This window comes from Aethalodelphis obliquidens, unplaced genomic scaffold (assembly GCF_003676395.1).
Source record: "Aethalodelphis obliquidens isolate GAN/ISIS:26980383/991018 unplaced genomic scaffold, ASM367639v1 scaffold2, whole genome shotgun sequence".
In the NCBI taxonomy this organism is placed as follows: domain Eukaryota; kingdom Metazoa; phylum Chordata; class Mammalia; order Artiodactyla; family Delphinidae; genus Aethalodelphis; species Aethalodelphis obliquidens.
Window position 1 is genome coordinate 8,122,120 of NW_020837946.1, and position 26,847 is coordinate 8,148,966.

The 26,847-nt window shown below is 42.4% G+C and overlaps 1 long non-coding RNA gene across 5 annotated transcripts; it reads left to right on the forward strand.

Annotated features, from left to right (window-relative positions):
• The first annotated feature begins 81 nt into the window (after positions 1–81).
• Positions 82–17,718, forward strand: LOC113626765 (uncharacterized). 5 transcript variants are annotated; one of them, XR_003435261.1, is made up of 8 exons: positions 82–647; positions 873–978; positions 3,380–3,476; positions 3,586–3,796; positions 3,888–3,982; positions 8,267–8,406; positions 9,362–9,485; positions 17,392–17,718. It is a non-coding gene; the product is annotated as an uncharacterized LOC113626765 (long non-coding RNA). The 5 variants fall into 5 exon arrangements; XR_003435249.1 differs by lacking the exon at positions 8,267–8,406 and having other exon boundaries at positions 83–647; positions 3,586–3,982; XR_003435262.1 differs by lacking the exons at positions 8,267–8,406; positions 9,362–9,485; positions 17,392–17,718 and adding an exon at positions 5,562–6,909 and having other exon boundaries at positions 85–647.
• Positions 17,719–26,847: the final 9,129 nt, after the last annotated feature.

The window sequence follows — 26,847 nt, forward strand, 5'->3', positions numbered from 1 at the left end:
CGCGCACTGCCCGCCCCCCCAGGATTGCGGCTCGGGACTGGCCTCAAGGCAGCGCGGGCTCTGATTGGGCGAGGCGGAGTCACGAGGGCGTCATTCTCTTCCGTGCTGTATTCTGCCTGGGCCTGGAGTTGTGGGAGGCTGCTGGGAGGGCACTGCCAGCCAGTTGGCGCCTGCGGGCAGCTGCAGGCTCTTCCCGGCCGTGTAGTGTAGGTGGCCGCGCGTGGTGGCCCGCGGGGCTTTGAGTGGGCGGGGCCCTACACCAGCGATAGCTTTAAGGGGAGGAGTACTCGTCAGGGACAACACTGTGCGGGTTAATTTGGGAAGTGATGGTTAAAGGTCATGGCTTGAGTCTCACTTGTGTTGTTAATTTTGATGGGGGTAGAGATGGAAGCTGCTCCAGTTAACAGTGAGTTCTCAGGCTGGAGAGGTAAAGACACTTGAATTGTAGGTACTGATTTTGTTCCGCTTTGGGGGCTTTATTTTGGTCCCGTGTGCTTCCGTTTGAGCAGTCGGTGGTGGAATTACTAATTTTTAAGAGCATCAGAGTTACTTGAAAACGATGGTGAAGGGAGCCGAATGAGAGGAAAAGGGAGGAATTCCTTTTTTACCTCGAGGAGTTTCGTTTCTAGATCGTGGCAAAAGAGAAGGTATGGGAGACCTAGCCTACAAACATATACCAAAAATTATCTGTGCAATATATTTTGATGTGAGCTGGTAAGAGTAAAAGATTCCAAATGAAAATAACTAGGATGAGGCCTAACACGGACTTATTGCAAATGGAAACTTAACACGAATACTAGAGGCAAAAGGTGCATAGCCTGGAATGTTGAAGTCCCTGTGATGTGCCTAATAATCTTGTCCATTTGAAGCAGGAAAACAAATCAAGGTGAACTGAAGAAAATGAGCCTTTCCCCAGAGGAGATAGAAGATGGGGAAGATGAGACATCAGAAGATAAGGACAATGGCAGTAGAGATGAGGTAACTATGTGTACAGTGTGCAGCACAGTAACTTACTAATGTCAACAATCCAAATCCAGAGGAAAGCAGTTAAACTGCATTGTTTGATCTGAAAAGTGGTTTTGTGAACATTTTCCAACTAGTTTCACAAGCTCACCCTAAACTCAATACCAAAATCTGACAAGGTCATTTTTAGAAAGGAACGTTACAGACCACTCTCATGAGCATAGATGTAAAAATTCCAAACAAAGTATTAGCAAACTAAATATTAGTGTTATGCAAAAAGAAAAGTACATTGTGACTAAGTGCAGTTTATTTGGGGAATACAAAAGTGTTCTTTGTTTGAAAAGTTATTTTGATTGCCTGGAAATACCGGTTTGAAAGAAAATCTCTTGATTCTTAAAATTGCTTCCTTCAATTCCATTAGTTTGTGTGTCCACCAAACGTATGTTTCCATATTTATCCTTTCAGCAAATATTTAGGTCCCTAGTATGTTCTGTTTCTGGCTGGGAGCCTCTGCATTAGTATTCCAATGTAGATAGGTTTAAGTTGGGCCCTAAAAGAATTGCGGTGGGTGAGTGGGTACACAGTGAATATTGAATGCTTCATCTGTGCAGCCACTGTGCTAGGACTTGATGCACTATCTCATTTCATCCTCACAGTGACCACGTTAGGTAGGGATCCTTAGCTCCATTTTATAGACAGGAAAAGAGAGTCATTGACTAACTTGCTCATGGTTTCATGAGCTAATAAGTGACAAATAATAAGTGACAGAACCCGCGTTATGCATTTGGTTCTGCCGAATCCAAAGCCTCTACTCTTTTCTGGTTCATTTCTCAGTCTTCGCCCAAGCAGCTCTTTTGGAGAGACAGATAGGTATTCAATCGCCAATCTTTTGATATGGGGCTAAGGCTTTGTCTTTGACTTTGAGTTCACTGTTGCAGTAGCTTATCTTTGTATAAAGTATACCCATTGTGCATCTTTTGCAATTTAAAATTTGTTTCTTTAAAACAAAGCAAAACTTAAACGCTAGGAAAGCAATTCGAAAACAGACGCCTACATTTTTACATTGTTTTCCCCATTCTTTTATGGTTCCTCACCCACACCTAATTTGAGCTTTATTGAGTATGTCCAAAGCGTTCAACTATGTTTTACTAGGTTCAATAACTTTTTGCATTAATCTGATTGGTTTATATTACATTTATTATGTAATTGAAACTGCAACTACAATGGTCATATATAGGTTTGCGAACAAAAGACTGAGGCTTATTAAGGATACGGTTCAGCTTACAGGATCAGAAATTTCTAGGTGTACCGAGTACCACTTAGTAGCCCATTAGCCGCATGTGCTTTTCGCATGCATTTCATAGGCATCAAGTTAGTAAATCCTGTTTGGAATTGAGATGGCCATTTAATCCAGCCACAGACTAGCTTAATGTGACACAGTTAAGTGGACATAGTTAGTAGACATAGTTAGGAGAGCACCTACTGTACTGTGATGTCCACAACACAGTGCATTAACTCTCTATACCAATCAGAGCCAAAAAATTCTTGGTGAATGCAACTTTTGTTTCGGAACCCAGACTGTGTTAGCTCAGAGGAAAATAGGAGTAGTCACATTATATTTTCCTTAAACTGAGATGCATGTGTTATGGTTCTAGACTGTTCACACTGGCAGCCTTTGGTCATTCCTCTTTAAAATGTGATGCCTGTGACCGTTTACTCTGATTGGTGCAGCATATAGTGGTGGTATCACAGTTAGATTAACTTCTAGGCTAACCATACCCTACTGTGGGCTCGTTGAAATTATTTAATTCAAACCCTAGTCTCTTTCACGTGCCTTCCCTGATCCCATGTCATTCCTATGCCAGATGAACTGGTCCCTCATCTGTTTGCCTGTAAATATTGTTCATAGCCAGTAATGCTAATCACATATTATAGTGACTCATCTCTTCCTGTGATGTGGGTTGAGGTCTGTATGTGTGTATGTGTGTATGTATATATACACACATACATATACATACACACACACACCAGTTGTGTTTTTGCTGGGGCTGCCATAATAAAATATCACAGATGTGTGGGTGGCTGAAACAACAGAAATTTACTTTCTCTCAGTTCAGGAGGCCGGATCAAGTTGTTGGCAATTCGGTTACTTCTGAGGCCTCTCTCCTTGGCGTGTAGATGTCTTCCTTCTTGCTGTGTTTTCACATGGTCATCCACCGCCCATAGTTCTTCATTTTCTCCTTTTGTATGTGGCGAGACTTCATTCAGTGTTCTGCTAAAATTTTCATCTTTAGTCATTTAGTTTTATAATACTGTGCCCAATTTTTAGTAGCTCTGGGATAGGAATCAGTGGTGTAATTAGGAAGCACGAGGTCCAATTTTGGGGGCCTGGCTCTCATTCCTGTGTATGTTTTAGGTGCCTGTGTGGGGGTCCTCACCTTTGGTGTTTTACTCGAATGCAGAGAGTTGGGACACTACAGACACACTGAGCCACCTGAACAGTCGTTGACTTGGTATGTTTTCCTTGCATACTTTTAGAAACCTAGACCCTTCCCTGTAGAGATTCTGATTTCGAAGCTCTAACTGAAATACAAGAATTTTCTTTTTCTCTTTTTTTCTTAGACAAGCGTGCCAGGTAATTCTGGTGCTGGGAGCTCTTTTACTGCACACTGAGAAATTCATCCTGGAGAAATCAACACAGCCGTTGACACGTGGGCCTGAGCAGATCTTGCACTTGCTGACTGTGCAATGTGACTGTCGCCTCCTGGCCACAGAGGAGACATCTCTTCATTGTTGTTCTTCCTCCTCTAGGTTGATGTCCCTCAGAAAAATGGTAGGAAGATTACTACTGCTCCAGGAAATAAAATCGAGAAAAAAAAGTTTCTGGCTCCCATGTTTGCTGAGAAATTAATATCACCATGCAGGAAGGGAGCCACAGGGGCCAAGGTTCCAAAAGACAGGAGGAGTGCCCTGCTCGAGAACCATGAGAAGGGACTTGAGAACCCTGAGGAGGATGAAGGTAAGAACTGTGAGTTGTGTCAGGTCGAGGGATGTAAAGAGTCCCCTCTGGGGACGTCCCTGCTGGTGGCTCTCAGGGGTCAGCCCTACGTGCCATTGCACATGGCTCTCGAAAGGGTTCTGTGGAAATGCCACCCTTGGCATCCCTGGCCGATTCTCCAGGCTTGGCTTGAGGAGTCCCAGTGGACATTTGACTTCTGTTGTCCACATGACCAGAATCAGAGTTTTCTCTTTGAGTATTGTACACTCTTTCTCTCCTTGTGCTTATGAGCCAGGCAGGTTAATTGTCCCCCAGATTTCACTCTGAGTGATTTTTTTGTCCTGATGGCGTCTGTGTAACATTTTAAATGGTATTGCTTCCAAAGCAGTAATTCTTAGCATTGTTATGAAAATACAATAATACATTTTAAATTATTTCAAATAAAAGGTTAAAATGACAGCGAATTTTTTTCTTAGATTTGTATATACAGTCAGACTTATGAGCAGTTTCTCTGAAAGAACAACTTGTCATTTTCATTCTTAACAAGTCTGTGTGGCAGTAATTGGGTGGGTTTTCATTTAGATTCTGAAAAAGAAACCCTGTATCCTTCATGGGCCAGGGGGAGAAAAGCCTTTCCCCTGGGGGCAGAGGAAGATGAGCAGGACCATAAGGGTGATGACGAAGGCTGTGAGGAAGAGGAAGGTCAGAATGACCTAAACCAGTTTTGTTAAGTGGTAGCCAGTATCAAGGAATTAGAGTTATAAGCGAAGCCGTGGGACAGAGCTGTTGAAGTTCTTTTAGGAACTTGAAGAACTTTTCCTAATTAATTTATAAATGCTTTTAAAAGTGTTCTGGGGCTTCCCTGGTGGCACAGTGGTTGAGAGTCTGCCTGCCGATGCAGGGGATGTGGGTTCGTGCCCTGGTCCAGGAAGATCCCACGTGCTGCAGAGCGGCTGGGCCCGTGAGCCATGGCCGCTGAGCCTGCACGTCCAGAGCCTGTGCTCCGCAATGGGAGAGGCCACAACAGTGAGGGCCCGCGTACCACAAAAAAGAAAAAAAAAATCCAATTAAAAGTATTCTGACCAGACCTAACCCAGGCATCTTGTGGAGAATAGGCACAGTGTAGGTATGGCATTTGTGGACAGTGTAAAGGCTCCCACTTTACTCATTTAGTGGCACAGACAGACGATTAAAAATACTATATTCTTGGGACTTGCCTAGTGGCGCAGTGGTTAAGAATCTGCCTGCCAACTCAGGGGACACGGGTTCGAGCCCTGGTCCAGGAAGATCCCACATGCCGTGGAGCAATTAAGCCCGTGCACCACGACTACTGAGCTTGCTCTCTAGAACCTGTGAGCCACAACTGCTGAGCTCGCGTGCCACAACTACTGAAGCCCACGTGCCTCGAGCCCGTGCTCCACAGCAAGAGAAGCCACCGCAATGAGAAGCCCGCGCACCACGACAAAGAGTAGACCCTGCACGCAACAACTAGAGAAAGCCCGTGCAGCAACGAAGACCCAACACAGCCAAAATAAATAAATAAATTTATTTTACAAAAACCCAAAGAAACAAAAATTTGTATTCTGGCTTTTGCCCACAGAGCCTATGAAGAAAGCACCTGATAAACCAGAAGGAGGAAATGACCAAACAGAATGCTTCCCCTGAAACCAAAATTCAGAAATTAGAAGGTAACTTCTTTGCTGCGTTTTAGAGCACAAGAGACACGTGGAGAGTTTCATATTGGCAAAAACCAAAACTCTGTTAGCCTAAATGATGGACAAAGGGATTTTAATTGCAGCCTGGTGTTACAATATGCCAGATTCTTCAATGGAAATTTTTTTTAGCATCATTCTTTCTGAACTGTTTCTTTGAGTTCTTTCTCTCTCTCTCTCTCTCTTTTTCTTTGCCTTTTTGTATGTCAGCTAAACCACCTGTAAGTTTCAAACTATTTGTTGGAAACCTGAATTTCAACAAAACTGTTGCTGAACTAAAAACTGGTCTTAGTGAATTTTTTGCTAAAAATGACGTCGCAGTCGTTGGTGTCAGAGTTGGCTTGTCCAGGTAAATACTGATAAATTAAGGCTGTTGTTAAGAGTTTATCAGCCCAACAATTATTATTCTTGTCAGATCCTTTTGTTACTTGTTCTTCGCCCTTTATAAGATATTACCTCAGCCTCTTGCAGTTCAGAATGAGTATTTAAAGTCCTTCAGTGGCTCGTTTAATAAATCCATTATATTAAATTTTGCTATCCCATTTTTCCAACCAAAATACTAAACTAATCACAAGATCTTCCAGGTCTTTACAGAAACATGTTTTCATGATTTTCCAACTGTGAGCAATGTTATTTGCCTAGAATTATTTTAAACGAACACAGATTTAATCACAAAACCCCTAGCTTTGGTGGCAAATATAGGTTCTGTATCAGTTCTGCTTTTTTGCCGAATTGAATTTCATCGTTTCTTACTTCTTTCTCATCAGAAGCATATGTCTTGGGTGTAAGCATGCTTATTCTATGGTGCTCAGGATTTCTCAGGTAGAAATGAAAAGATGATAATAATAGTAAACGTTCATTGAGTGCTCATTCTACCAGGCGTTGATCTTTGTTTATTTAACTCATTGAATCCATAAGACAATTCTCAGCAGTAATTATTGTCATTATCCCCATTTTACAAAGGAGGAAATTGAGGCACAGAGAAGTTAAGTGACATGCCGAATATCACACAGTTAGAAAGTGGCAGGGTCGGGATTTGAGCCCAGCATTCTGGCTCCAGAGGTGATGCCACAACTTTTGACACATTGCTCTGCTTACACTTTTCATTAACTATATTGTGAAATATTGTTGTGTTTGTAGTAAATAAACATTCCTTTTGCATTAAAAAAAATTCTTGGGACTTCCCTGGTGGCGCAGTGGTTAAGAATCCACCGGCCAATGCAGGGAACACGGGTTCGAGCCATGGTCCTGGAGGATCCCACATGCTGCAGAGCAACTAAGCCGTTCGCCACAACTACTGAGCCTGCACTTTAGAGCCCGCAAGCCATAACTACTGAGCCCGTGTGCCACAGCTACTGAAGCCTGTGGACCTAGAGCCTGTGCTCCGCAACAAGAGAAGCCACCACAATGAGAAGCCTGTGCACTGCAACGAAGAGTAGTCCCCCCTCACTGCAACTAGAAGAAAGCCCGCAGGCAGCAACGAAGACCCAGCACAGCCCCCCCACCACCAAAAAAAAAAGAAACTTACTCTAATAGCCTTTGAGTTTGCCAACACGTTCTATTTTAAGAATGATATTTTTGGGAGTTCCCTGGTGGTCCAGTGGTTAGGACTCTGCACTTTTACCGCCGTGGGCATGGGTTCAATCCCTGGTCAGGTAACTAAGATCCCACAAGCTGGGGCTTCCCTGGTGGCGCAGTGGTTAAGAATCCGCCTGCCAGTGCAGGGGACACAGGTTCGAGGCCTGGTCCGGGAAGATCCCACATGCCACGGAGCAGCTAAGGCAGTGCGTCACAACTACTGACCCTGCGTGAGCCGGCGAGCCATAACTACTGAGCCCGTGTGCCACAACTCCTGAAGACTGCATGCCTAGAGTCCATGCTCCACAGCAAGAGAAGCCACCGCAATGAGAAGCCCGTGCACCGCAACTAAGAGTAGCCCCCGCTCGCTGCAACTAGAGAAAGCCCGCGCGCAGCAACAAAGACCCAACACCGCCAAAAATAAATAAATTTATTTAAAAAAAGATCCCACAAGACGCATGTCATGGCCAAAAAAAAAAAAAAAGATATTTTTGTTTCAATTCACAAGTGCAATGGCTGTTTCTTAAAACAGAAATTCAAAAGCGTGTCGTTTCATTTTTTATAGCTTTTGGTTAAATCTGGCCAGTAGTTAGAAAACTAATAATGATTTCAGCGGGTGAGTTTGCCCTGACTCTCAGTCCTTGCCCTGGAGGAGGGCTTCTCGACTCTTGCACTATTAAAATTTGGGGCCAGCTAATTCCTTGTTGGGGGGGACTGTTCAACAGCATCCCTGGATTCTACCCACTAGATGCTAGAAGTGCCCCAGTTGTGACGGCCAAAGGTGTCTCCAGATATTGTCAGACTCACCCCAGGTGAGAACTGCTGCTCTCCGGTTACTTGATGGCACTGATATTGCCAGCTGGGGGAGCCTTGGTTTTAATTTGTAAAATTTGACAGCTGCGTTTGACTCAATGCTAATTTCCACTTTCACAGCCAGTGTGAGTAGCCAGCTGGAAGGCATATGCCTTTTGACTCTACTTGTGTTTTTTTTCCCTTTTCGGCTGCATCTCTGTAGGAGATTTGGTTATGTGAATTTTAAATCTGCTAACGACCAGGAAAAAGCCCTGGAACTTAGTGAGACAAACGTCCTTGGATATGAAATTAAATGGAAGAAACCGAAAAGGGAGAGGAAACAAAGAAACGTATGCAAGCAAGGTAACTTGTTCAGAGATACCTGTGTACCTAGAAGACGCTGCATCAGACAGGAATATCGTATTTTTTCTTACTCTGTGCAAGCACTCCTCAGTTTCTAGCAAGTCGCCTACTTCCACAGCACAGACTCTCTCTGCTGTGCTCACTCCTTCTGCTCTAGCCGCACGGCTCACCTTCTCTGTCCTAATGTTCGTGACTTATCCCCTGGCTATTGACAACCCATTCAAGAGTCTCAGCTTAAAGGTTACCTCTGCAGATCAGAAAACTTTTCCCTTGCCCCCAGACTAAGTTAAGTCTTCTCTACTTGATGTTCTCATTTCCCTTTTTACTTTTCCTACCTGACACTTAACCACAGTTTGTAATTATGTGACTGTTTGTTTACTAGCCTTTTCCCCAACAAGACTACATTCTCAAGAGTGGAGGCCAAGTCCGTATTTTCACAGCCAGCACGTAGCACAGGCCGTTGTCACCCAGACGCTGTGTGCAAATGTTTGGTTTTTTTAATATTTTATTTATTTATCTTCCTTATTTATTATTATTATTTTTTTGGCTGTGTCAGGTCTTAGTTATGGCACATGGGATCTTTGTTGAGGCATCAGAGATCTTTTTGTTACGGCACGCGTGGGCTTCTCTCTAGTTGTGGCATGCAGGTTTTCTCTTTCTGCTTGCAGCGTGCAGGCTCCAGGGCATGTGAGCTCTGTAGTTTGCAGCACGTGGGCTTAGTTGCCCTGCAGTATATGGGATCTTAGTTCCCCGACCAGGGATTGAACCTGCGTCCCCTGCATTGGAAGGTGGATTCTTTACCACTGGACCACCAGGGAAGTCCCCAAATATTGTTAAATGAAGGAATATGTACTACTCTCCAACTCTTTGAGAAGTATTTTTTCTCTCTTAGAGAACTCTTGATGCTTATGAGATCTAAACTCAGACTAAAAATACTCTTTTTGTGTTTATGAAGATGGAAATGCCAAAACACTTTTGATCAAGAACTTGCCTGACAGAGTCTCTCAGCATGAATTAATAGAAGTGTTTGAGGATACTTTTCAAATCAGATTGGTGAGCAAGGATGGGATGAGTGAAAGGTATGTCTTTGTACCTTGTACTGAAAAAGAATATATGATAACAGAATTTCATTGTATTCTCCCAAATCACTCATACCGGATTTTAGAGAAGGAAAAAGTAGTTATCCAGCCTTTCTACCAGCAGGCAGAGAAAGCATCATAAATGGATAGCCAAAGGCTTCTAGAAGACTGTAGGGCTGTCATAGAGGAATGAAGACTTTATTCTATCAAGTACAAGATTGAAGATTAGAAGAATCCACTCATAGGTTATCATCATCCTGTCTCTCCAGGGCTGACTACAGGAAAATAACACCCTTGGTGACTTGTCTGGACAGGTACCAAAAGAGAACGTTAACTTGGTCTGTTAGAATTATGTTGTAGCCAATTAATGAAACACTGTCACTATATATCTGGGCTTTGGTAGCCTAAGAGGATGAATATGGTGAAATTAGAAAGGATGGAATAGAATGTATTTTGAAGGGATTCTCAATGTGGTAAAAATTGGGTATCAGGATTACAGATACATTTGAGCTAAATTTGTTGGTGTCGGTGAACTCTAAAATAATCTGTGCCACTGTATTCTGATGAACATAATCTCTGGAAAAGAATCCCACAGATTTAGAAAACAAGTCTGAAAAGATAAATCCCAAATTGTTAGCAGTGTTTACTGTGAGGAGGTTTGGGGGCACTCTGCTGGGCTTGCATACCATACCCCCAAATTAACTCAAAATAGATCAAAGACCTAAATGTAAGAGCTAAATTAGAAAACTATGAACAAAGCACAGGAGTAAATCTTTGTGATCTTGGATTAGAGTCTTGCACAAGCAATAAAAGAGAAGATTGAGAAGTTGGGCTTTATCAAAATTAAAAACATTTGTACTTCAGAGGACACTATCTAAAAAGTCAAAAGAAACCCTACATCCTGGGAGAAAATATTGCAAATCATATATATGAAAGAGACCTGTATATATAAAAGATACATAAAGAACTCTTACAGCTCAATAATTAAAAGACAACCCAATTAAAAAATGGGGAAAGGATTTGAATGACCATTTCTCCAAACAAGGTGTACAAATGGCCAATAAACACGTAGAAAGATGCTCAACATTAGTCACTGAGGAAGTGCAAATCAAAACCATGATGTGAAGGAGGGCTGAGTCAAGATGGTGGACTAGGAGGACGCGGAATTCGCATCTCCGCACAACTAGGGAACCTACCAGGCACCGTTGGGGGATCATGGACACCTAAGGGGATGGGAGGAACTGCTAGCAACCAGCTTGTGGGATATTGGTTCCCAGGCTGGAGGTCGGGCCTGAGCTCCTGTAGTGGGAGCTCTGAGTCCAAACTGCTGGACTAACAGAGAACCTCAGACCCCAGGGAGTATTAATTGGAGTGAGGCCTCCCATGGGTCCTAATCTCAGCACCAAGACCCAGCTCTATCCAACTGCCTGCAAACTCCAGTGCTGGACGCCTCAGGCCAAACAACCAGTAAGACAGGAATACAACCCCACCCATCAAAAAAAAGAAAAAAAGAAAAAAGAAACGACAGAAAAATATGTTACAGACGAAGGAGCAAGATAAAAACCCACACAACCAAATAAATGAAGATGAAATAGGCAACCTATAATTCAGAGTAATGATAGTAAAGATGATCCAAAATTTCGGAAACAGAGCGGAGAAAATATAAGAAACAGTTAACAAGGATCTAGAAGAACTAAAGAGCAAACAAACAGTGATGAACAACACAATAACTGAAATTAAAAGTACCCTGGAAGGAATCAATAGGAGAATAACTGAGGCAGAAGAATGGATAAGTGACCTGGAAGATAAAATGGTGGGAATAACTGCCAGGGAGCAGAATAAAGAAAAAAGAATGAAAAGAATTGAGGACAGTCTCAGAGACCTCTGGGAAAACATCAAATGCACCAACATTCGAATTATAGGGGTCCCAGAAGAAGAAGAAAGAAAGAAAGAAAGGGTATGAGAAAATATTTGAAGAGGTTATAGTCGAAAACTTCCCTAACATGGGAAAGGAAATAGTCAAGTCCAAGAAGCGCGGGGAGTCCCATACAGGATTAACCAAAGAAACACGCCAAGACACATATTAATCAAACTATCAAAAATTAAATACAAAGAAAAAATATTAAAAGCAACAAGGGAAAAGCAACATATAACATATAAGGGAATCCCCATAAGGTTAACAGCTGATCTTTGAGCAGAAACTCTGCAAGCCAGGAGGGAGTGGCAGGACATATTTAAAGTGATGAAAGGGAAAAACCTAAAAGCAAGATTACTCTACCCAGCAAGGATCTCATTCAGATTGAACAGAGAAATTAAAACCTTTACAGACAAGCATAGTTAAGAGAATTCAGCACCACCAAACCAGCTTTACAACAAATGCTAAAGGAACTTCTCTAGGCAGGGAACACAAGAGAAGGAAAAGACCTAGAAAAACAAACCCAAAACAATTAAGGAAATGGTAATAGGAACATACACATCGATAGTTACCTTAAATGTAAATGGATTAAATGCTCCAACCAAAAGATATGGACTGGCTGAATGGAAACAAAAACAAGACCTGTATATATACTGTCTACAAGAGACCCACTTTAGACCTAGGGACGTATACAGACTGAAAAAGATATTCCATGCAAATGGAAATCAAAAGAAAGCTGGTGTAGCAATTCTCATTGACTTTAAAATAAAGACGATTACCAGAGACAAAGAAGGACACTACATAATGATCAAGGGATCAGTCCAGAAGATACAACAATTGTAAATGTTTATGCACCCAACACAGGAGCACCTCAATACATAAGGAAAATGCTAACAGCCATAAAATGGGAAATCGACAGTAACACAATAATAGCAGGGGACTTTTAACACCCCACGTTCACCAATGGACAGATCATCCAAAATGAAAATAAATAAGGAAACACAAGCTTTAAATGACACATTAAACAAGATGGACTTAATTGATATTTATAGGGCATTCCATCCAAAAACAACAGAATACACTTTCTTCTCAAGTGCTCATGGAACATTCTCCAGGATAGACCATATCTAGGGTCACAAATCAAGCCTTGGCAAATTTGAGAAAATTGAAATCATATCAAGTATCTTTTCTGATCACAATGCTATGAGACTAGGTATCAATTACAGGAAAAAAACTGTAAAAAATACAAACACATGGAGGCTAAACAATATGCTACTAAATAACAAAGAGATCGCTGAAGAAATCAAAGAGGAAATCAAAAAATACCTAGAAACAAATGACAAAACACGACGACCCAAAACCTATGGGATGCAGCAAAAGCAGTTGTAAGAGGGAAGTTTATAGCAATACAATCCTACCTCAAGAAACAAGAAAATCTCAAATAAACAACCTAACCTTACACCTAAAGCAACTAGAGAAAGAACAAAAAAAGCCCCAAAGTTAGCAGAAGGAAAGAAATCATAAGGGTCAGATCAGAAATAAATTTTAAAAAATGAAGGAAACAATGGCAAAGATCAATGAAACTAAAAGCTGGTTCTTTGAGAAGATAAACAAAATTGATAAACCATTAGCCAGACTCATCAAGAAAACAAGGGAGACAACTCAAATCAACAGAATTAGAAATGAAAAAGGAGAAGGAACAGCTGACACTGCAGAAATACAAAGGATCATGAGAGATTACTACAAGCAACTATATGCCAATAAAATGGACAGCTTGGAAGAAATGGACAAATTCTTAGAAAAGCACAGCCTTCCGAGACTGAACCAAGAAGAAATAGAAAATATAAACAGACTAGTCACAAACAGTGAAATTGAAACAGTGATTAAAAATCTTCCAACAAACAAAAGCCCAGGACCAGATGGCTTCACAGGAGAATTCTCAAACATTTAGAGAAGAGCTAACACCTATCCTTCTCAAACTCTTCCAAAATGTAGCAGAGGGAGGAACACTCCCAAACTCATTCTACGAGGCCACCATCATCCTGATACCAAAACCAGACAAAGATGTCACAGAAAAAGAAAACTACAGGCCAATATCACTGATGAACATAGATGTAAAAATCCTCAACAAAATACTAGCAAACAGAATCCAACAGCACATTAAAAGGATCATATACCATGATCAAGTGGGGTTTATCCCAGGAATAGAAGGATTCTTCAATATACGCAAATCAATCAATGTGATACACCATATTAAGAAACTGAAGGATAAAAAACATATGATAACCTCAATAGATGCAGAAAAAGCTTTTGACAAAATTCAATACCCATTTATGATAAAAACTCCCCAGAAAGTAGGCATAGAGGGAACCTACCTCAACATAATAAAGGCCATATATGACAAACCCACAGCCAACATCGTTCTCAGTGGTGAAAAACAAACCATTTCCTCTAAGATCAGGAACAAGACAAGGGTGCCCATTCTCACAACTGTTATTCCACATAGTTTTGGAAGTTTTAGCCACAGCAGTTAGAGAAGAAAAAGAAATAAAAGGAATCCAAATTGGAAAAGAAGAGGTAAAACTGTCACTGTTTGCAGATGACATGATACTATACATAGAGAATCCTAAAGATGCTAACAGCAAACTACTAGAGCTAATCAATGAATTTGGTAGAGAAGCAGGATACAAAATTAATGCACAGAAATCTCTTGCATTCCTATACATTAATGATTAAAAGTCTGAAAGTGAAATTAAGGAAACACTTCCATTTACCATTGCAACAAAAAGAATAAAATACCTAGGAATAAACCTACCTAAGGAGACAAAAGACCTGTATACAGAAAACTGTAAGACACTGATGAAAGAAATTAAAGATGATACAAACGGAGAGATATACCATGTTCTTGGATTGGAAGAATCAACATTGTGAAAATGACTGTGCTACCCAAAGCAATCTACAGATTCAGTGCAATCCCTATCAAACTACCAATGGCATTTTTCACAGAACTAGGACAAAAAACTGCACAATTTGTATGGAAACACAAAAGACCCTGAATAGCCAAAGTAACCTTGAGAAAGAAAACCGGAGCTGGAGGAATCAGGCTCCCTGACTTTGTAGTATGGAAGTATGTACTCCCATACTACAAAGCTACAGTAATCATGACAGTATGGTACTGGCACAAAAACAGAAATACAGATCAATGGAACAGGATAGAAAGCCCAGAGATAAACCCATGCACATATGGTCACCTTATCTTTGATAAACGAGGCAAGAATACGCAGTGGAGAAAAGACAGCCTCTTCAATAAGTGGTGCTGGAAAAACTGGACAGCTACGTGTAAAATAATGAAATTAGAACACTTCCTAACACCATTCACAAAAAAAAAGTCAAAATGCATTAAAGACCTAAATGTAAGGCCAGACACTATAAAACTCTTAGAGGAAAACTTAGGCAGAACGCTCTATGACATAAATCACAGCAAGATCCTTTCTGACCCACCTCCTAGAGAAATGGAAATGAAAACAAAAACAAATGGGACCTAATGAAACTTAAAAGCTTTTGCACAGCAAAGGAAACCATAAACAAGACGAAAAGACAACCCTCAGAATGGGAGAAGATATTTGCAAATGAAGCAACTGACAAAGGATTAATCTCTAAAATATACAAGCAGCTCATGCAGCTCAATATCAAAAAAACAAACAATCCAATGCAATAATGGGGAGAAGACCTAAATAGATATTTCTCCAAAGAAGATAATACAGATTGCCAGCAAACACATGAAAGGATGCTCAACATCACTAATCATTAGAGAAATGTAAATCAAAACTACAATGAGGAGGCTTCCCTGGTCGCGCAGTGGTTAAGAATCTGCCTGCCAATGCAGGAGACACAGCTTTGAGCCGTGGTCTGGGAAGATCCCACATGCTGCGGAGCAACTAAGCCCGTGCGTCACAACTACTGAGCCTGCACTCCAGAGCCTGCGAGCGACAACTACTGAAGCCCACGTGCCTAGAGCCAGTGCTCCACAACAAGAGAAGCCACCGCAATGAGAAGCCTGTGCACCACAGTGAAGAGTAGCCCCCCGCTCACCATAACCAGAGAAATGCCCGCGTGCAACAATGAAGACCCAACGTAGCCAAAAATGAAATACATTAAATAAATAAATTTATGTAAAAAAAAACCTACAATGAAGTATCACCTCATACCGGTCAGAATGGCCATCATCAAAAAATCTACAAATAATAAATGCTGGAGAGGGTGTGGAGAAAAGGGAACCCTCTTACACTGTTGGTGGGAATGTAAATTGATACAGCCACTATGGAGAACAGTATGGAGGTTCCTTAAAAAACTGAAAATAGAACTGTCATATGACCCAGCAATCCCACTACTGGGCATATACCATGAGAAAACCATAATTCAAAAAGAGTCATGTACCACAATGTTCATTGCAGCACTATTTACAATAGCCAGGACATGGAAGCAACCTAAATGTCCATCAACAGATGAATGGATAAAGAAGATGTGGCACATATATACAATGGAATACTCTTCAGCCATACAAGGAAACGAAATTGAGTTATTTGTAGTGAGGTGGATGGACCTAGAGTCTGTCATGCAGAGTGAAGTAAGTCAGAAAGAGATAAACAAATACCATATGCTAACACATATATATGGAATCTAAAAAATATGGTTCTGATGAACCTAGGGGCAGGACAGGAATAAATATGCAGATGTAGAGGATGGACTTGAGGACATGGGGAGGGGAAAGGGTAAACTGGGATGAAGTGAGAGAGTAGCATTGACATATACACACTACCAAATGTAAAATAGATAGCTAGTGGGAAGCAGCTGCATAGCACAAGGAGATCAGCTCGGTGCTTTGTGACCACCTAGAGGGGTGGGATAGGGAGGGTGCGAGGGAGACGCAAGAGGGAGCATATATAGGGATATATGTATGCATATAGCTGATTCACTTTGTTATACAGCAGAAACACAACATTGTAAAGCAATTATACTCCAATAAAGATGTTAAGAAAAACCAAAATGAAACAAAACCATGATGTGATACCACTGCACACTTGTTAGAGTGGCTGTAATAAAAAAGACAATAAGAAGTGTTGACAAGGATGTGGAGAAGTCAGAACCCTCTCTCATTGCTGGTGGGAATGTAAAATAGCACAGTTGCTTTGGAAAACGGTTTAGCAGTTTCTCAAAATGTTAAACATAGAGTTGCCATACAGTCCAGCAATTCTCCTATTAGGTATGAATCCACAAGAAGTGAAAACGTGTATCCACACATTTCTACAAATGTTTGTATGAGCTTTACTCATAATAGCCCAAACCGGAAACAACCCAGAATGTCTTAACAGCTGATGAATGGATAAACAAAATGTAGTATTTTCATGCAATGTAATGTTACTCAGCCATGTAAAGGAATGAAGTACTGATACATGCTACAGCACAGATGAATCTCAAAAATATTAGGCTAAGTGAAAGAAGCCAGACATAAAAGATGGCATATTTGTATAATCCCAGTTATGTGAAATGTCCAGAATAGGTAGATCTACAGAGACAGGAAGTAGCATAGTGATTGCCTACAGCTGGGGGATGGGAGTGAGTTGGGGGGGATGAGGAGTGACCGGGGCTGGGTGCTTAATTGTCCTAAAATTAGATTATGGTGATGGTTGTAGAATTCTGTAAATATACCCTTGTACACTTTAAATGGGTGAATTTTATGATTTGGAAATTATATCTCAGTAGAGCTTTTTTAAAAAAAAAACAGTGTGTGTATGTGTATACATTTGCTTTTATTTATACAGCATGTTGCCTCTAAGGATAGAAATTGGGCAGAAGGAAGACGTCACTGTATCCTGTCTACCTTTTGCATTTCAACTCTTGTATGTGCATTACTAATTCGAAAGACAATACAGAAGAGTCCTAAATGTTGACTTCTTTCTTCTCTCCCCTACCCTATCCCCACAATTGCAGGATCGCCTCTATTGACTTCAAGTCACAGGCCGATGCAGAGAGAGCCTTGGAAGAGAAGCAAGGAACAGAGATCGGTGGGCTTTCTGTAGTTCTGGAACTTGTCGGAGCAAAAAGCCAAGGCCAAGATGAGAGAGACGGGAGGGAAAAAAGTGCAACTGGCAAAGTAAGGGTGTGACAGCTCTGTAGATGGAGACTCGCCAGGTTTCCCAGGGAGGGGCTAGTATGAGGTTAGGGGCACTTGGCACTGTTTTGTTTTTTGTTTTTTTTGTTTTTTTTGGCTGCGTTGGGTCTTCGTTGCTGCACATGGGCTTTCTCTACTTGTGGTGGGCGGGGGCTACTCTTTGTTGCAGTGTGTGGGCTTCTCATTGTGGTGGCTTCTCTTGCTGCAGAGCATAGGCTCTAGGGGCACGGGCTTCAGTTAGTTGCAGCACATGAGCCCTAGAGTGTGCAGGCTTCTGTAGTTGCAGCATGTGGGCTCAGTAGTTGTGGCTCGCAGGCTGTAGAGCGCAGGCTTGGTAGTTGTGGCGCGCGGGCTTACTTGCTCTGCGGCACGTGGGATCTTCCTGGACCAGGGTTTGAACCCGTGTCCCCTGCATTGGTAGGTGGATTCTTAACCACTGCACCACCAGGGAAGTCCCACTTGGCACTTTTAAATACAGTTTCTCTATCAGAAATGTGTAAGTCATCCTCATAATTCTGTCAAGCTAATAAGTATTGTCCTAGTTAACTGTAACCTCGAAGCAGAACCTGCAGAAGGCATGGCACTTTGAGAGACATCAGTTTAGTTCCCCCTTTTGGGGTATCTTCTAGGATTCTGTTTCAACAAGCTCTTAAATCTGTGGTTTTAGAGTTAGATATTTAATTCTCTTCAAGTTGTGCTTTTTGTATTTTTGTTTTTTAAAAAATTTTGGCTCTGTTGCGTGGCTTGCGGGCCACGGCAGTGAAAGGGCCGAATCCTAACCACTAGACCACCAGGGAACTTCCTCAGGTTTAAAGACCCCAAACCTAATCTCCCTAATCTGATTGCTCGACGTGGTGGCTTATACAGAAAAAATAAATAAAACAATAGAATTTACCATGAATATTTTTTAAAATCAAGAGATTTCACATAAAAAACTGGATTTCCAACTGCTTTTGCTACATCAGAAAATCTGGTGGCCCTGGGGCTGTGTCCCTACACGTCCACAGGCGTCTGGAGAGAGGCAGCTGCTTCCTCTCAGCTGTGGCATTTGTTCTGCTGGCTATAGCCCCACTGTTCTGGAAGTTCTTACCAACCCTGAAGGAGTGAACATCACGCTGACACTTTGAAAAAATAGTGAATACTTTTTTTTTTTTTTTATCACAAAGCCATACTTTTTTCTTCTTGGTAAAGATATTTTTATATGTCTTATGCATTTGTCTCTTTCAAAAGTGGGAAAATGGAAGTTAGACAAGAAAACCATAGACTTCAAGAAAAATGGGAGAGAGCTTATTTCTTTGGAGGTAAAAGAACGTTCCTTCATATTTAATATGCAAACAACGTCTGTCTGTGTCAAGAGAATGTGACCTAAGACACCATTATGAAAGCAGCCATCGTAGGAACCATGATGAATCTACAGAAAAGCTGTGTGATAGAAAATTCAATGAACTGAAAAAAAGACTGAAATTTCAACATGATTTGCTTTTGAATGTGAATAAAATAAGTGATACTGCTATGAAATGTAGTTACATATTAAGTGAGAAAATTGCCCGGGCAGCCAAACCTTTTGCAGATGGTGAGTTTATCAAGGACTGTCTGTTGAGTGCGGCAGAAATCATGTGCCCTGAACAGAGACAAGCGTTTGCCAACATAAGACTGACTGGTAGTGTTGTTGCCCAGCATGTTTACAACACGACTGAGAACTTGCAGGACAAGTTGCAAGAAAAAGCCGAATCATTTGTGGCTTTTTCCATTGCAGCTCAGGAAGGAGTGGATGGAAATATGGACCCCCACGTAGGTGTATTTATTCGTGGTGGCAATGAAACTTTTGATGTGACCGAAGAACTTCTGGACCTGGCCCCCATAACAGGCACAACATCAGGAAATGAATGTTGAGAAAAGTCTTAAAACATTTAACGTGGACTGGTCAAAATTGGTGAGTATTAGCACAGATGGTGACTCTGCGATGGTTGGTGTTAAAGAACTAGTTGCAAAACTGAAATCTAAAGTGTCAGGGCTGGGCTTCCCTGGTGGCGCAGTGGTTAAGAATCTGCCTGCCAATGCAGGGGACACAGGTTCGAGCCCTGGTCCAGGAAGATCCCATGTGCCGTGGAGCAACTAAGCCTGTGCGCCCCAACTACTGAGCCTGCTCTCTAGAGCCTGCGTGCCACAACTACTGAAGCGCGCACGCCTGGAGCCCGTGCTGCACAACAAGAGAAGCCAGTGCAATGAGAAGCCTGCACACCACAATGAAGAGTAGCCCCCGCTCACTGCAACTAGAGACAGCCCACGTGCAGTGACGAAGACCCAATGCAGCCAAAAATAAATAAATTTATTAAAAAAAAAAAAAAGTGTCAGAGGTTTGCCAAGACACGGAACTAAAGTCTGTGCATGGCCTCATTCTCCAGGAGTCACTTTGTGCTAAAAGGTTAAAAATGATAGTTAAGGACTTCCCTGGTGGCACAGTGGTTGAGAGTCCGCCTGCCGATGCAGGGGACACGGGTTCGTGCCCCGGTCCAGGAAGATCCCACATGCCGCCGAGCGGCTGGGCCCGTGAGCCATGGCCGCTGAGCCTGCGCATCCGGATCCTGTGCTCCGCAACGGGAGAGGCCACAACAGTGAGAGGCCCGTGTACAGCAAAAAAAAAAAAAAAAAAAAAAAATGGTAGTTAAAAAACGACTATGTCATGGACATAGTAGTTTATACCATAATCTGGATACGCTCCCATGGCTTGGACCGCAGAAAGTTCGGTGCTTTGTTTAGAGTTAGATGCACCATATGGAAGCATGTTCTGCTTCATGGAACTTAAGTGGCTGAGTTGTGGTGTGGTCCTAAGGCAGGTTTTTGAATTGTTGGAGGAAATTAACTTTTTCCTGTCTTCTAGAGGAAAATCTGTGCCTCAGCTTACAAGCAAAGATTGGGTCAGAGACTTAGCCTTTTTGGTTGACATTATGACATATCTAAACATGTTGGATATTTCTCTGCAAAGGCGTTCTCAAGTGGTGACACAAATGTATGATTCAGTTGGCTCATTCCTAGCAAAATTGTGTCGTTGGGAGACTCATATGGCAAGGAACAATCTGGCCCACTTTCCTACACTGAAATTAGTTTTTGAACATGAAAATGACGGCCTGAACTACATTCACCAAATTAAAGAGTTGAAGGCTGAATTCCAAAAAAGGTTCTCTGATGAAAACTTTATGAGAATGAACTAATATTGTTCAGTTCCCCTTTCTCAATTAGTATCAATAATGTGAATGAAGAGCTACAAATGGACGTTATTGAACTGCAGTGCAACAGTATACTGAAAGCCAAATATGGTGACGTTGGCATCCCAGAATTCTACAGACACCTTGGGAACGGTTACCCAAAATATAAAAACCATTGCGCAAAGGTTCTGTCCATGTTTGGAAGTATTTATGTTTGTGAGCAGCTCTTTTCTGCTATGAAACTAAAGAAAAGTAAATGTTGCTCCCAGTTAAAGGATTCAGAGATGAATGTGCAGCACAGGATTCACAGCCTGACATTGATTGACATCTTGGGGCATAAGAAAGGAGTGTCAGATTTTGAATTTCAAATCTGAGGAGTAATAAATTATGGAACTTTGAATAATTATTTCTATTTTCAAATTATGTTTTTTCAATGTCATATTTAAAGCATAATCTCTGGCATCGTATGTTTGTACCTTATAACATATAAAATAACGTTTCCTTATATCCCGGCAGCTTATTTGTCCTATACTTGGCTTTTCTGGCACTTAGATTATTCAGGTTTATAAACCTGTGCCCTAAAAGTAGCCACATTTTCCCAAAAGGCACTTGTGAGCCGGCGACGTGAACCAGGGAGTCAGCTGGATGAACGGAATGTTTAGATGCCTCATGCAACCCTGTCCCCTAGGGTGACAGACGTGCCACAGTGATCCTGGGGCTCACCACTTCCTTAGACAGAGCTGGGGCGGCATAGCCAATTCTGGCCGCTGGGCTTCCTTTTTGGTGCTTGCATTTTGCATTTAAACACCTTCCTTTTGAAATTTCAATATTGCTGGTCAGCTCACAGTCAGTTGTGTCTGGACCTGGGAGCCGTTCTACCTCTTACAGACAGGGATGGGCATTCCTTTGGCATCCTGGTCACCCCAAGGGGATGCAGAATGGGGTGTCAACATGTCTAAGAGCTTATGAGCATCTTTCCAGGGAGAAGGCCCATAGCTGCCTTCGGAGTCTTAAAGAGGTCTGTGATCCAAAAGTTGTTTTTCTACTGTGAAATTGGGACAGGACTCCTCACTGTTGGAGAAACTATATCTTGAAAAATCAGTCACATTATAGAAATGATATGTACTTACTGTAGAACATTTGGAAACTCTAAAGAAATAAAGGGAGGGCTTCCCTGGTGGGGCAGTGGTTAAGAATCTGCCTGCCAATGCAGGGGACACGGGTTCGAGCCCTGGTCCGGGAAGATCCCACATGGCGCAGAGCAACTAAGCCTGTGCACCACGACTACTGAGCCTGCACTCTGTAGCCTGTGAGCCACAATTACTGAGCCCGCGTGCCACAACTGCTGAAGCCCGCGTGCCTAGTGCCTGTGCTCCGCAACAAGAGAAGCCACCGCACTGCAACAAAGAGTAGCCCCCGCTCACTGTAACTAGAGAAAGCCCGTGTGCAGCAAGGAAGACCCAACGCAGCCAAAAATAATAAATAAATAAAAAGAAAAGAAATAAAGGGAAAAACCTATAATCTCAACAACCAGAGGTAACCCCTATAAATATTTATGTATGTTTTCTCTGTCAACTTTCTGTGATTATTTTATATGGTTGAGTACATCATGTATTCTGCTGCCTTCCCCCTCACTCCCTCACTTAGTAAATTGTAAACATCCATCAGCTCTTCCAAGCTTACGGTTGAGTTTGATTGTGTCAGGTGTGCACTGATGGGCCTTTGCCAGCCAGAGTGAGTTCTCTGGGCAGCACGTGAGCCACAAGGTTGATTTCCAGGGGTGGGATTCCTCTTCCATTCTGCCAGGCTCTGCGAAGGCCAGAGAACTACCCTGTTGTCTAGGGAAGCAGAGGCAGATGCCACCTGCTGACCCTCAAGGCAGTCTTCCAGCGGAGGTCCTGGGACCACTACTGAGGAGAAGCTTAGCTGAACAGCCACAGCAGAGCAAAGAGGGAGATGGGGGCGTTAGGACGGGGTCTCACCCATGGCTCCAGTCTTGGCTGGGCCATCAGTGCTCCCCGAAAGTCTTCCATTTCCCTTGTCCCGTTGTCCATATGACCCCGTCTTCTTCCTACAAGTCAAACCAAATTTACCACTCTTCTCTCCTTCTCATTCAGTAACTTCACCTCCTAAATAAAAGCCATTTGAGAAGGACCCCCTCCTCTCCTGTTCACCTTTACACACTTGCCAGGATCTGTAGCCCCCTCCCTTCCTAAGGTGCCTTCTCCTTGCCCACGGCCAGTCCCTCCCCCTGTACTCCGGTCTCCATCCCTTGCCTCTGTAGGGCTTTCCTCCATCCTCTACCTTTCTGTACTTCTGGGATTTTTGTTTGTACTGGCTCCTTCCACCAATATTTTTTTTTAGTTTTCTGAATTTTTTAAACATTGAATACTTTTTGAATATTCACATAGTTCAAAATAATACAAAAAAGTATATGGTGAAAATTATGGCTTCCTTTCCAGCCCACACTCATGTTCACCCTTCACCTCTCCTCCATCTTACTAGTTTCTTGTGTTATCTTTTTTTTTTAACATCTTTATTGGAGTATAATTGCTTTACAACGATGTGTTAGTTTCTGCTTTATAACAAAGTGAATCAGCTATTCGTATACATATATCCCCATATCTCTTCCCCCTTGCTTCTCCCTCCCTCCCACCCTCCCTATCCCACCCCTCTAGGTGGTCACAAAGCACCGAGCTGATCTCCCTGTTTCCACCAATATTTAAATATGCCCATGTCTCTGACACACTCTTTTAAATTTTCTAATTAAAATGTTAAAATTAGGACACACGTTTACTAGTTCAAAATTTAACAGGTGTAAATTGAAAGTCTTCCTCCCCCATCCCCTAGCCACCTAGCTCCCTTGTATGGAAGTAACCAGTATTATTGGTTTCTTGTGTCCTTCCACTGTTGTGCATGGTCAAGGAATCATGTTTACGTTATTTTTCCCACCTATTTTTTTTTTACACAAAAAACTAATAGGTTATACAGGTGTATAATAGGTTATACAAGTGTAACCTACTAGTACCTTGCTTTTGCTTTTTCATTTAAAGTATCTTGGAGATCATATCAATAACAAAGAGGTGCTCTGTTCGTTTTTACAGTTGCAGTGTTGTATGGAGGTACAAGGATTTGTCTGCCAGTGTATTAGGTTAACTCCAGCTCCACTCCTGTAACAGATGGACTCCAAATTCTTAGTAGGTCAACAGAGTAATCATTTATTTCTCACTCATGACACAGTAGGGAGTGAGTATTCTTGGTCACATGGCCTTCCATGTGATCATTTAGGGACCTAGGCTTCCTCCACTTTGTGCCTCTGTCCTGGGCCATTGGAAATCTCTTCATTCAGCAAGTGGATAGGAAAGAACAAGGAGGGTCCAATGTGGGGACTTTTTATGGCGGGCCTAGGTGTGTGTTCACTGCTACCTTTGGCTAGAGCTTGGTCAAATGACCGTACCGCTAGTCCCAAGGGAGGTAGGGAAAGCTGGACCGCAGCTGCGTATCCAGGAAGAAGGAATAGGTTGGACGAGCAGCTCACCAGTCTGCTGCCACTCGTCTTCTGCTGATGCTGCCTCCGTTTCCACAGAATCCAAAACAAAGCCTTTCCCTCAACCCACATCTGCCTTTGAAGTCCTGCTCTCCTTCCTTTTACAGCTAAATGTATCTTGAAAGTGTCTCCCAATTTGCTGCCTGCAGTCCTTCTCTGACTCCTCTGCGCACCTGTGATGGAGGTGCCCCCCTCCCCACCTGCCGTTCTGCTGAGACTCTTCCCAAGGACACCAAGGACCTCTGCGGCAAAGGCTCCTAGATGCTTTTTAGTTCATATCTTAATCCCTGCAACGTTTGACACCACTGACCACCCCTTCCTCCCCCTTTGAAATCTCATTCTTTTCATTATTCTCCTCCTCTCTGAATGCTTCTTCTCAGGCTGTTCCCTTCCTCTGTCCCTTAAATGTTGACGTTCCTTAGATGACTTTTCCCCCTCACAGCGTATCAGTGGCTTTTCACCTTTAGGGGGAGGGGAAATGGGGGGGCAGTCAGGGATCTCTTGGAGCATCAGTTAAAAGATGTCAACCCTCTTCCAAGAATTATGCACACGTGCACCTACATGTGTATTTTTGTTACACTTTCAGGAGGTCCCCGGATCCCAGAAGCCCACCTTGACATCCAGGTTAAGAACCTCTATTCTGTGTGTCCCCTGGGTGATTCTGTCTACCCCCACAGCTTCCATTGTGTGCAGAGGCTTCCAGAGCAGAATCTCCAGCCAAGCACTTCCTTCTAAATGCCAGCCTGTAAGTGCTGGACCTCTCCATTAGGAGATCCTCCAGGCCCTGCCACTGTATGGTGTTGATAATTGAATTCATCATTTCTCTCCCCAGCTTCTAAACCAGTTCTCCCCTGGCTGGCTTTATTTTAGTGGATGGTGCCGCCATCCATCCAGTTTCTGGCTCAAGTCAGAAACTTGGGAGTTGTCTTGTACTTCCTTCTACTTACTCATTTCCCATTTCTGTCTAATTGCTAAATCCTGTTGACTGTACTGCTTCACTAAGCTTTGAATCTTTCACTTCTCTGCAATCTCATCGGTCGTGGACAGCACCACTCTTGTTGGGACCATCGTCATCTCTTGCTTGAACTTCTCTGCAAAAGCCCCCTAATTGGTCTCCCTGCCTCTCCATCTCTAATCTTTCTGCCTTCAAAACATTCTCCACCCAACAGAGTGATCAAAAAATAAACCCAAATTAGGTCACATTACCCCCCTGCTTAACATTCTCCAACGATTCTTTAAATCATTTATAATAAAACCCAAACTCTTCTTAACAGCAACAACAACAACCAAACAATTAAAAATGGGCAAAGGACATGAATAGACATTTCTCCAAAGAAGATGTACCAAATGGCCAATAAACATAAGAAAAGATGCTCAACATCACGCATCATTAGGGAAATGCAAATTGAAACTACACCGAGGTACCACCCCACACTCATTAGGATGGCTACTGTAACAACAACAACAAACAAAATAACAGGTGTTGGTGAGGATGTGGAGAAACTGGAACCTTTGTGCGCTGTTGGTGGGAATGTAAAATAGTACAGCCGCTGTGGAGAACAGTTTGGTGATTAATCAAAGAGTAAAAAATAATCACGTGATCCAGTAATTCCACTTCTGGGTACATATCCAAAATAACTGAAAGCATGGTCTCTAAGAGATACTTGTACGCCCATGTTCACAATAACTAAAACCCAGGTGTCTCTCAATGGATTCATGGGTAAGCAAAATGTGGTGTATATATATACAATGGAGTATTAGTCCTCCTTAAACAGGAAGAAAATTCTGACACGTGCTACAACATTGATGAACCTTGAGAACATTATGCTAAGTGAAGAAACCAGTCTCAAAAAAACATACAGTATGATTCTACTTACTTGAGGTGCTTAGAGTAGTTGAAAATCATAGAAACAGAAAGTTGAACAGTGATTGCCAGGCCTGTGGGGAGGGGCACTGGGGAGCTGTTGCTTCATGGATATGGAGTATCAGCTTTATGAGATGAAACGAGTTCTGGAGGCGGATGCTGGTGGTAGTGGCACAACATTATGAACGTATTTCATACCATTGAACTGTACACTGAAAGCAAATTAAGATGGTAAATTTTGTTATGTGTATTTTACCACAGTCAAAAAATTTAGGGAAAAAATCCCCCAAACTTCTCACCTACCATGTGACCACAGAGCCCCATGTAATAGGCGTTTCCCTGTCTTCCTGATCTCTTCTCCACTTCGCTCCTCACTGCACGCCGGATACTTGCCCTCTTTCTGTGCCGTGAGTCCTTTTACATAGCTGTCCCTGCTACCGGGAGCACTCCTCTCCAGATCTTCTGACCACTGAGGTCAGAGCTTAAATGTTGCCACTTCAGAGAAGCCTCTCCTGACCCATCTTAGAATGACTGCCTCTGCCCCGTCACCCCTTGTTTTGTTTTCACTTAGGTGATGTTCTTACTCCCCAAATGTCATATCCTTCTCAGTGCATCATATCAGGAGGCACACGTTGTCCATCTGCCCCTTTCCGGGCGA